Genomic DNA, 11,697 nt, shown 5'->3' with positions numbered 1-11,697 from the left:
CACTGGATAACATACCAACCCACAGCCTTAGAGCATGTTGGATACTCCGGCAGGTGGCCAAGAGCGTCGAGGATCTCGTCATCAAAAATATCGTAGAGCAACATCCCACGAAAACAACAACCATACAGTGCTGACAGTCTTCGAGACTTTTGCCTCAAACAATAGGTGCAAAAGAGCAGTCCGCGGCCTCGCAGAAGTCTGCCAAGTTGCAGCAATAAACCCCTAGAACGACATGGCCATAACTTTCAACGCCAGTGACAAACCAAAATTTAGAACAGTCTGGGCACCTGTCGCACTGGTCCTCAGTCCAATCATGGACGGTTTTCGGCTTACCAAAGTTCTCATGGACGGCAGCAGTGGACTAAACCTCATTTACGAGGAAACTCTCAACAAAATGGAAATAGACAGGAGCCGCATTGAGCAAAGTAGCACGACCTTCCGAGGAATTATCCCCAATCGGGAGGCACGGTGTGCGGGAAAAATCACACTCGATGTGGTATTCGGCACGCCGGAGAACTATCGGTCCGTAGATATAACCTTTCATGTGGCCCCCTTTAACAGTGGATATCACGCCCTTCTAGGGTGAGATGCATTTGCAAGCTTCCAATCTATACCCCATTACGGGTACATGAAGCTCGAGATGCCCGGGCCCAATGAAATCATCACTCTCACCAGCGATCCGAACATAGCACTTCGCACCGTAAACAAAACCGCCGCCCTAGCCCTTGAGGCATTGTCTGAAGCCCTCGCAGCCAAAGAATTAACTGCATTGCGCTCCATGGTGGATAGGGACGACGTGATACTCGATAAGCGGTCCAAATCCACCTCCTTTAAAACAGCAGACCAAATAGTCAAATTCCAGGTCCACCCAACGGTATCCACGAAGACAGCATCCATCGGGGCACAACTGGATCCCATGGTCGAAGCCGAACTGCGGGTGTTCTTACGCGAAAACTGAGACATATTTGCATGGCACCCTTCTGATATGCCAGGAATCCCACACGGACTGGCCGAACATAGCCTAAACATACTGAAGGGATACAAGCCGGTCAAGCAAACATTACAGCGCTTTTCCGAACCCAAACGACAAGCCATGGGAGAAGAGCTAGCCAAGTTACTCGAAGCCGGATTCATTAGAGAAATAAAACACCCAGACTGGCTAGCAAACCTGGTGATGGTACCAAAGAAGGATAAATCCTGGCGCCTATGTGTCGATTTCAAGGACCTCAACAAGGCTTTCCCTAAGGATCCCTTTCCCCTCCCTCGCATCGATCAGATCATCAACGCTACCATAGGACATGACTCATTGTGTTTCCTCGATGCATACTATGGATACCATCAAATCAAGATGAAGGAGTCCGACCAGGCCTCAACAACCTTCATAACCCCATACGGGCCTTTCTGCTTCAACACCATGCCTTTTGGGCTCAAAAATGCCGGTGCCACCTATCAACGCATGATTCAAACATGCCTGGAGAAACAAACCGGCAAGACAGTTGAAGCATACATGGATGATGTAGTCATCAAAACTAGGCACGTCGAATCCTTAATAGACGATCTGCGTCTCACATTCGACAACCTCCGAACACATGACATCAAGATCAATCTGGAAAAGTGTGTTTTCAGCGTTCCCACTGGAAAACTTCTGGGGTTCATCGTTTCCAATAGAGGAATTGAGGCAAACCCTGCTAAAATACGAGCTTTGTCATAGTTCGCTACCCCAATAGACCTTAAACAGGTCCAAAAATTATCCGGATCTGTCGTAGCTTTAAGTCTCTTTATCTCCAGACCATGAGAAAAGGCATTGCCGTTGTATCGCCTTCTCCGATGCACCGAACACTTCGCTGGACGGACGCGGTAACGACCAGATTGGAAGAAATAAAGGCTCTTCTAGCAAGCAACCCAATCCTGGCCGCGCCAAACGTTAGCGAACCCATGTTATTATACATATCAGCCACACACCAAGTCGTCAGCGCGGTGCTCGTCGTCGAATGAGAGGCGGACGGACACAAATTTCCACTCCAAAAGCCGGTATACTACATATCCACCGTCCTCACACCATGCAAATCCTGGTACCTCATTACCAAAAAATAGCATATGCGGTTTTTATGGCATCCCGGAAGCTACGACACTACTTTCAATAGTGTTCAATTACGGTGGCCTCCGAAGTACCTCTCAATAACATAATAAACAACCACGACGCTACGGGCTGGATTGCCAAGTGGGCCATTGAGCTCCTTCCATTCGACATATCATACAAACCGCGCAGGGCCATTAAATCGCAAGTATTGGCTGACTTCATCGCCGAATGGACAGAAGCCGAACTCCCTAAAGAGTATGGTACATACTCCAACTGGATCATGCACTTCGACGACTCTAAAATGCTGGTAGGCCTAGGGGTGGGCGTTGTACTAACATCCCCTACTGGAGATACTATTCAGTACATCCTACAAATATTGTTCACGGACTCCAACAACGCAGCCGGATACGTAGCCTTATTGCATGGTCTTCGGATGGCCGTCTCCATGGGCATAAAACGCCTGGAAGTGCGCGGGGACTCAAACCTCGCAATATCTCAAATAAATGGAGATTTCGATGCCAAAGATCCTAAGATGGCGGCTTACCATAACGCCGTTCTCAAAATGTTGGCTCGGTTCGAGGGGCTCGAGTTTCACCATGTGGCTTGAGAAAGTAATCAAGCAGCGGACGTCCTTGCTTGCATCGTCGGTAAGCGTGACCCCGTCCCACCTAACATCTTTTTGGAAAGTCTGTTTAAGCCATCCGTGGTGTGGCAAGGGGAGAGCAGTAATACCAATCAGGATCTGAATACAACCCCAGATTCCGAACATACCGATATCATCGGGGGCTCAGCCACCGAAATTACACCGTCGGCCCATCTCATTATGGCAGTCATCGCCCCATGGACCGAACCCATCTTGGCCGACCTTAATAGGCGAGAGCTTCCTGAGGATTAGAATGAGGCATGCTGCATTGTGCGGCGCTCTAAAGCCTACAAGGTTCACGAGGGAGAACTCTATAAGAAAAGCGCTACCGGAGTACTTCAAAGATGTATCTCCGAGGAAGGGCGGCAGCTCTTCACGGAAATTCATGCCGGTCTCGGCAGTCACCACGCCGCGGCTCGGGACCTCGTAAGCAAGGCCTTTCATATAGGTTTCTATTGGCCAACGGCTCGAGCAGACGCCAGGACCTCGTCCAATACTGCGTGGGATGCCAGCTTTTCGCTAACCAAAGCCATATGCCACCCACCTCTCTACAAACAATCCCCATCACTTGGCCTTTTGCGGTCTGGGGGCTTGATATGGTTGGACCCCTTAAAGGAGGAAGCCATAAGAAAAAAATACCTGGTGGTCATGGTGGATAAATTCACTAAGTGGATAGAGGCCAAACCAGTCAAAACGGCCGAAGCCGGGCCAGTGATAGATTTTATATCCGGCGTCGTGCACCGTTACGGTGTTCCACACAGCATTATCACTGACAACGGCTCCAATTTCATAGCCGATGAGGTGAAGGCCTGGTGTGTCAATCTGGGCATCAAGCTCGACTACGCCTCTGTCTACCATCCACAAAGCAACGGTCAAGTCGAACGCGCCAATGGTCTTATTATGAGCGGCATCAAACCCAGATTAGTGCGTTCTTTGAAAGAATCAGACAAGCACTGGGTGGAGGAGCTCGACTCCGTACTCTGGGGGCTGCGGACCACGCCCAATCGTTCTACCGGATATACACCTTTCTTCATGGTGTACGGCGCAGAGGCTGTGTTACCCTGCGACATTATTAATAACTCACCTTGAGTGCGCATGTATGAAGAGAGAGAGAGGCTGAGCTGGATCGGCAGGACAACTTAGATGCCCCGGAGGAGGAGCGTGATGTTGCTAATGCCCATTCCGCATTTTATCAACAACAGGCTCATAGATATCAAAGCAGAGAAGTGCGGGCCAAGACTTATAACATTGGTGAACTCGTACTACGCTTGCTAGAGAAGAAAAAGGACAAACTCAAGCTCGAGTGGGAGGGTCCCTTCATCATCGACGAAGTTCTCATCGGAGCAGCGTACCACCTGCGTGATGCATCAGATAACAGCCTGGAGCCGAACGCATGGAACACGGCCAGACTCCAAAAATTCTATGCCTAGCGCTAGACTCTTCATTTGTCTCCTTTTTCCCTTCTCTTTTTTCCTTTATTTACTTTTCCTCTCTTTTCACTTTTATTTTCTAAGCTGTAAAGTTATTGTACGTCTCGACCGTACACCTACAAATGCATACAATTCTTCATATGTATGTCAATTATACCTGGGGGCTTCTTGTACAGAAGCTTTTTCTTATTATTTTCCGAGCATCAAGCTCACTACATATGTGTCTTTTCCATGTATGGACCTTTTCTTCGCCATTATATGCATCGATATGACTTAAGTTTTGGCCAAGATGGGTTGCCTGGCTCCTATTCTTATGCCCTATGTTCCCGTTACTTCAGCTAGGGCATAAAGGGAGCACCTCCGTGATTGTTACTGCCGGGTCATCCGGATGTGTACCTCTATAACGCCCCAGATACAACTTTCCATATTCGTAACTCCGGCTCTTGCCATTTCCGGCTATGTGATTTATTATTTCCTCCGTGGTTGGGTTTTTGTCTGTTGTTTTGCATTTTGTTCTTGTTATGCATCTCGTCTCATGTCATCATTTGCATTGCGTCAGCATCGTTTTCATAAAACTTGCATCCGTTCGTGTTCCGCTGGTTCTCTCCGTTGTCCGTTCTGAGCCCGACCACACTCGCACGTGCCCGCGGCACCTCCGAAATATTATTTTTTAAGTGGCATAAAATTTTTCTCAGAATGGGTTCCAACTTGTCGTGCGGTCTTATTATAGTGTAGACAGGCCGCCTGCCAAGTTTCGTCGCATTCGGAGTCCATTTGACTTCCCAACCGTTAAACATAGCGGTGCCGTTGCCCGTACCTTCGTCGGACGTTTCGGTCTCGGAAACTACCGCCGGGCCTCTCTTTATCTCCTCTTCTCTCAGCCCAACCCCTCTTCTCAGCCCACATGCAGCCCACCTAAACCCCCCCTCCGTTCCTGATCGTTGGATCGCGATCGAAGGCTCCGAAACGCTCCTAAACCCCACCTAATCCCACTTACTATATATAACCGGTGCATTTCTAGACCAAACCCTATCTTCTAGGGATCCTCGCCTGTCCAATCGCCGCCGCCGCTAGTCAACCACCCCTCTTCCCCTTCGGGATCTCCCCTGTCCCATCCACCATTCCATCCCCATCCAGCAGCCGCCACTCCTCTCCTCCTCGATCTGCATGCCCGGCCAACTAGAGCTACCCTTGATCCCCTCCTCCTGAGCCACCTCTCCCGTCCATCCCCATCGGAGAAGAAGCTCCCGTGCCCGAGTGCCTCCTGGAGCCAAACCTCGCGTGGGCCTCAAACCTCCTCGTCGTCCCGAGCAGGAACGCTCGTCCTCAGCTCCTCTCAATCCATGCTCGCCTCCTCCCCTCCTCTGATCTAATCTCTCTCTCGCTCACCTTCATAAGAGGCCGACTCCAATGCCATGGCCGCCCCTACACAGCCGCCGTTCCGCGCGCCTCCGGCCCCATCTCCGTCCAAATCGAGCCGTCCCTGGCCTCCTCGTCCGACCGGCTTCCCCCGTCAAGTCCTCGTGTCGCCATCCAGCAGTCGCCGTCGCTGCCGTCTCTGCCTCCCTCCGCCTCGCCAAATCCTCGAACAGCCAGGTCCGCAGGAGCCAAGCTCGCTGATGGCTTCCTCCAGGTCCGGCTGGACTCCTCCAGCCACGACCCTTCCCGACCGGATCCTCGTCGCCGGAGCCTGCTGCAGCTCCGTCCCCGCCCCCGTTTGCCTCGCCGCCGTCCAGGACCCTGTGCCGCCCGACTTCCTCCACTCTCGGCCTCGCCTGGTTCATCTCTGCCGGAGTCCCGCCGGCGCTGCTCCTCTGCGTCGTCCCAGGGCGCTCGAACCCGTCTGCTTCGAGCCCTGCTTCCCCTCTAGGCGGCCCTGTTCGTCTCCAGCTGTGCGCCTGCATCGATGGGGTCAGCGCCCCAAGCGCGTTGACTGCGCCCTGCCTCGCCTTGATGTCCCTGTGTGGCCCGCAGCCAGCCTCCATGTCGGCCGCGCCAAGGCCCAGCCCCTCTTCGCCAGATCCGCCGGCCGGCCAGGCCTCTCCACCAGCTAGGCCGAAGCCCATGGTGAGCATCAGATCCAGCGCCCCCCTGTGCACTGTTGGGCCAGCAGATTCGGCCCGTGGTGTTTTTTTCCTGCTGCTACAATTTTCGCATTTATCCAGGAGTTTACAGTTTTGCAGAAAACCCCTCATACATCATACATTTAATAACTCACAAACCGTGCATCACATGTAAATGGTTTATATATGTAAAATGCTCAGAAAATTGTGTAGATTAATAATAGGCCACTTTCATCTATGTTAAAAATGTTTAACATGCTGTTTGGGTTTATTTTGCATAATGCCATGCTAAAATGATTTATTTCATAACTAAATAACCGTAGCTCCGAATTTAATAAACTTTATATGTAAATTGGGTGGAAAAATTCCTAGTTTAACATGGTGCACTTTGTTTTGCTGTTTAACAACATTAAAATTGTGTTTAGGGAAGAACAGTACCAAATCCATAATTTGCATATGGGGATTTTCCGGAATTGTTGTTTGTTACTTCCGGCCTCATTTAAACTTGCCTAGATAGGTAATTTTCATTATGCTTCACCTCTTGCCATGTTTAGCAACATTTAATACTGTTTGGTAGCCTAACCGAGAGCGAACTAAATAAATGTTGTGAAGTTTCGTCAATATGCAACTTGTTGCATATTGAGCTCCACTTAACTTGTAGTATTGTTTGTTGCACTTTGCCATGCCTCATTAAACCGGACATGCATCATACTTGTTTGTGCATCATGCCATGTTTATGCTTGTGCATTTACCATGTTGTTTGCTTCTTTCCGGTGTTGCCTCTTAGTTCCGGTAATGTTGCGATCGTGAGGATTCGTTCGTCTACGCTTGGTTCGGTTTCATCCGTTCGTCTTCTTCATGGACTCGTTCTTCTTGCTAGCAGGATTTCTGGCAAGATGACCGCTACCCTGGATCTCACTACTTTCATTGCTATGCTAGTTGCTTCGTTCTATTGCTTTGCTGCGCTACCTATCATCTATTTATCGAGCCATCCCATATTGCCATGAACCTCTAACCTTTGACACCTTCCCTATGCAAACCGTTGTTTGGCTATGTTACCGCTTTGCTCAGCCCCTCTTATAGCATTGCTAGTTGCAGGTGAAGTTGAAGATTGCTCCATGGTGGACAGGATTTTGTTGGGATATCACAATATCTCTTATATTATTAATGCATCTATATACTTGGTAAAGGGTGGAAGGCTCGGCCTTATGCCTGGTGTTTCGTTCCACTCTTGCCGCCCTAGTTTCCGTCATACCGGTGTTATGTTCCCGGATTTTGCGTTCCTTACGTGGTCGGGTGATTTATGGGACCCCCTTGACAGTTTGCTTTGAATAAAACTCCTCCAGCAAGGCCCAACCTGGTTTTACCATTTGCCTCACCACCACCTATATTTCCCTTGGGAGTAATTAAGCCAAGGGTCATTTTTATTTTAGCCCCCCCCCCGGGCCAGTGCTTGTCTAAGTGTTGGTCCGAACCGGGCAGACTGCGGGGCCACCTCGGGGCAACTCGAGGGCTGGTTTTACTCGTAGGCTGACCTATCCCGTGTTGCCCTGAGAACGAGATATGCACAGCTCCTATCGGGATTGTCGGCGCATCGAGCGGCTTTGCTGGTCTTGTTTTACCATTGTCAAAATGTCTTGTAAACCGGGATTCCGAGTCTGATCGGGTCTTCCTGGGAGAAGGTCTATTCCTTCGTTGATCGCAAGAGCTTGTCATGGGCTAAGTTGGGACACCCCTTCAGGGTATAATCTTTCGAAAGCCGTGCCTGCGGTTATAGGCAGATGGGAATTTGTTAATGTCCGGTTGTAGATAACTTGACACCAGATCCGAATTAAAACGCATCAACCGCGTGTGCAGCCGTGATGGTCTCTTCTCGCTCTTATTTGCGTATGTTAGCCTCCATATATGCTTAGTCGCTGCTGCAGCCTCACCACTTTACCCCTTCCTTTCCCTTTAAGCTTTGCTAGTCTTGATACCCATGGTAATGGGATTGCTGAGTCCTCGTGGCTCACAGATTACTACAACAACAATTGTAGGTACAGGTTATGCGATGATCATGACGCGAGAGCGATGCTTGCTTGTGTTGAGTTCTTCTTCTGCTTCTTCTTCGATCAGGGGATAGGTTCCAGGTCGGTAGCCTGGGCTAGCAGGGTGGATGTTGTTTGAGTTTCTGTTTGTGATTCATCCGTAGTCGGATGATGCTCTTATGTATGATGTATTGTTGTATTCATGTGGCATTGTATGCCTTATGTATGTATCCCCATCTATTATGTAATGTTCATGTAATGATATCCACCTTGCAAAAGCGTTTCAATATGCGGTTCTATCCTTGGTGGGACCTTCGAGTTCCTTTTGGATAGGGTCGCATATTGGGCGTGACAACCTCAGACTAGGTGAAGCCGAAAGCTAGCGTTCTTAAGGGAATATTCGGTCGGCGGACTAAAGATGTTTTTTACTTGTCATTTTATGAACCCCCAGATGTTATGTATGATGTGGTTTTTCAAACACAGTTCGGACATGCACATTAATGCATGCTTACCCAGGGAAAGGAACCCTTAACGGAACTATTCTCTCTAGAAGATGTTTCTTACGATCAAAATGTAATATAACATAACTAGTCGGATACTTGTCTATTCAAGCAACTATGACCCCTACGCCTGGCTTCTACACGCACCCCGGTTTACATTACCGAGTGGGTATTCGGAAGCACTCCGCACCTTCAGGCCCAGAGGTTGAAGCGAAAAGGTCTGCCATGACAAGCACTTTTACAATTCAGCTACAGACATTAAATTGTCAAATGAAGTACATAGTCACTTAGACTCAAACACTTCTTCTTCTTCTATGTCATCTAACAAGCTATCTAGCCTACAATCCTGCTGGGAATACTTAGCGACTACTTGGACCTGGTCATATACCAAGCTAACAGGAATTTCTTCTCCATTGGACCCTACAGGTCCCCCGGGCCATGTGATTCGGGTCGAGCTTGGTATAGCGGGTCTTCACCATCGCCCAAGCTTCTCGTGCACCTTCACGGCAGGATGATATCTTCCATAATCGGAAGCGCCACCACGCTCCCTAGAGTAGCTGTACAAGCCCCTCCATACTTCCTGGAGGGGAGTCGGATGGCCATAAAGCCTTAGCAACACTTTGCATCGCTTGCCGAGCTCGCTCGTGCATTTGCGACAGCTCTTGTAGCAGATCGCTCGATGATCCGAACACCTCCTCTTCAGGACGACCCGTCAATAGGCCTACAGACATAATTCTGTCAGTTCCTTCACTTGCTGAACTGTATAAAGGTAAGTCCGAACACATACCAAATATGCCGCCTCGTAGCTTCTTGTTTTCCTTCATGGAGTCAGCCAGCTGGGCTCGCACATCTTTAAGCTCTTCACCAAGCTTGGTGTTGGCATCTTGGAGTTTGTTCTTATCCGCCCTGACATGTGTCAAGATACGTTCGCCCACGGCCAGTTGCCTTTGAGCTCCTGAACCTCCCGCTTGTGCGACATCCGGTGCTTCTGTTATAAGAGTTGTGCTTGTATTAATAATACTGGTATATGACTATGTTTTCTCGATAGAGGGGAACATTACCAGATGCTGCCTTCTTGGATTTCTCCAGTTCAGCGGTAGCTTTAGTCAGCCGGGCCTGACACTTTTCAGCTCTTGAGACAATAGATTGTTCTTCTCTGTGAGCACCTGGTCATATAACAATCCTTAAATCAGTTGTACCAACTGTTTCAAGTCTCAGGGGCTATTGGTATATGATTATCAGTTCTACACAAATGTGGCTCTGGAAAGCTCATCTCGACCAGCTCGGATGTATGCATCACCGGAGTTGAAGGCATTGAAAGCTTCTTCTGAAAAACTAGGGTCGCGAAGGGCGGCCCGCCGGCGCCGATGATACATGGCGCTTTCCACTTCAGAGTTTGTGGCGGATATTTTATCTGAATCCTCCGCATAAGGATAATCTGGTGTTACTTCCGCGTTAGCCTCTGTCCTCATGGCAGGGTCCGGAATCCGGCTAGTGGAGGCTTGTCCGGCAAGATCCCCGGACACAGTCCGGCGAATGTTCTTCCTGATAGGACACAACGGGTAATGTCATACTTTAAGATGACGGCCATGGGGCATATTTGAAACCATAGCTCTTCAATGAAGGCTCAGCCATATGTCTATTTGCCTTCCTCTTCGGAAGCATGCCTGTCGTAGGCGTCACCTTCTTGTGTGCCGATTGCCTCCCCTTTAGAGCATAATATAGTGCGGTGGGTAAGGCAGAAAGAGGGAATTCTATCAAAGGACAAATCTCTGGATCACTTACCTGTGTTGCGGGGAGAAAGCCGGGATAATCGGCAATGATGGCCACGTCGATGCCATCACAGCTCGCCTAGTAAAACCCTCCTTCCCCGAGATCCACAAATATATCCAGATCCTCTTCGAATCTGGGGTCAAGGGACCGGTTGTGGTCCTCTGGCTGTGGTGCGGGGTTGTGCATCTCCTTGGTGACTTTTAGCCATTCCTATTATAAATGACGGATTCATATTTGTGAAAAAGGATCCAGGGAGTTGATGGAGTAGAGTAGCGGGACGAAAACTCACCCGGCTGGGAGGGTTGTACATGGAAAATCCATCCCTGGGCTTAATGTGGATGAACTCCTCCTCCTCCCCTTTGTATAATCCGGACAATATTTTTGCCAAAGCAGCATAAGTGTCCAGACCCTTTCGACCATAGCGTGTGGCATCATCTTCCCTGTTGAAGTGCCACATGGGGCGCCCTCGGTATTGGAGTGACTGAACTGCTAGCATTATGGATATCGCCATAACCTCGACAATTGACAATCCGGATTGAGCGAGCGTCTTTATCTTGTTCATCAGTTGGAGGACTTCCGTGCTATCTTCCTCTCTAGGGCTCCGAGGATGCCAGCTAAGGCTACTTCAATGGAGTACTTGAATATTCGGGAAGACCCCTCCGGATTGGGTCAGCAAGGGATACGTCTTCGATATAAAACCATTTGGAAGGCCATTCTTCGGGTGCCTTCTTTGGTGTGCCGGATAGGTATCCGGTCCCGACGATGCACCATATCTCGGCTCCGCCCACTTGGAATATTGATCCCTCTTGATTACGAGGGACGAGGCAAAACAACTTCTTCCATAACTCGAAATGAGCCTCACAGCCCAAAAATAGCTCGCAAAGAGCAACATAACCCGCAATATGCAGGATGGAGGCAGGTGTAAAGTTATGCGGTTGGAGACCATAGTACTCCAGGAGCCCCGGAGGAACGGATGGATTGGAAATCTGACGCCTCTCAACAAATAGGGAATGAGGCATACTCGTTCCCCCCTGGATGGGTTGGGGAACTTCTCCGCCTACTCCCCACCGTTGAAGGAAGCCAGTCTGGCTCGAACGGAGACTAAATCTGTGGGGTAAGAAATCCCTGGGTCTGCAGCTTCACCAGTTGGTCGTGGGATACAGAACACTTTTCCCAATCAC

This window comes from Triticum aestivum, chromosome 7B (genome assembly GCF_018294505.1).
Source record: "Triticum aestivum cultivar Chinese Spring chromosome 7B, IWGSC CS RefSeq v2.1, whole genome shotgun sequence".
Classification (NCBI taxonomy): domain Eukaryota; kingdom Viridiplantae; phylum Streptophyta; class Magnoliopsida; order Poales; family Poaceae; genus Triticum; species Triticum aestivum.
The sequence above is the reverse complement of the archived record's forward strand: the minus strand, read 5'-3'. Positions refer to the sequence as shown.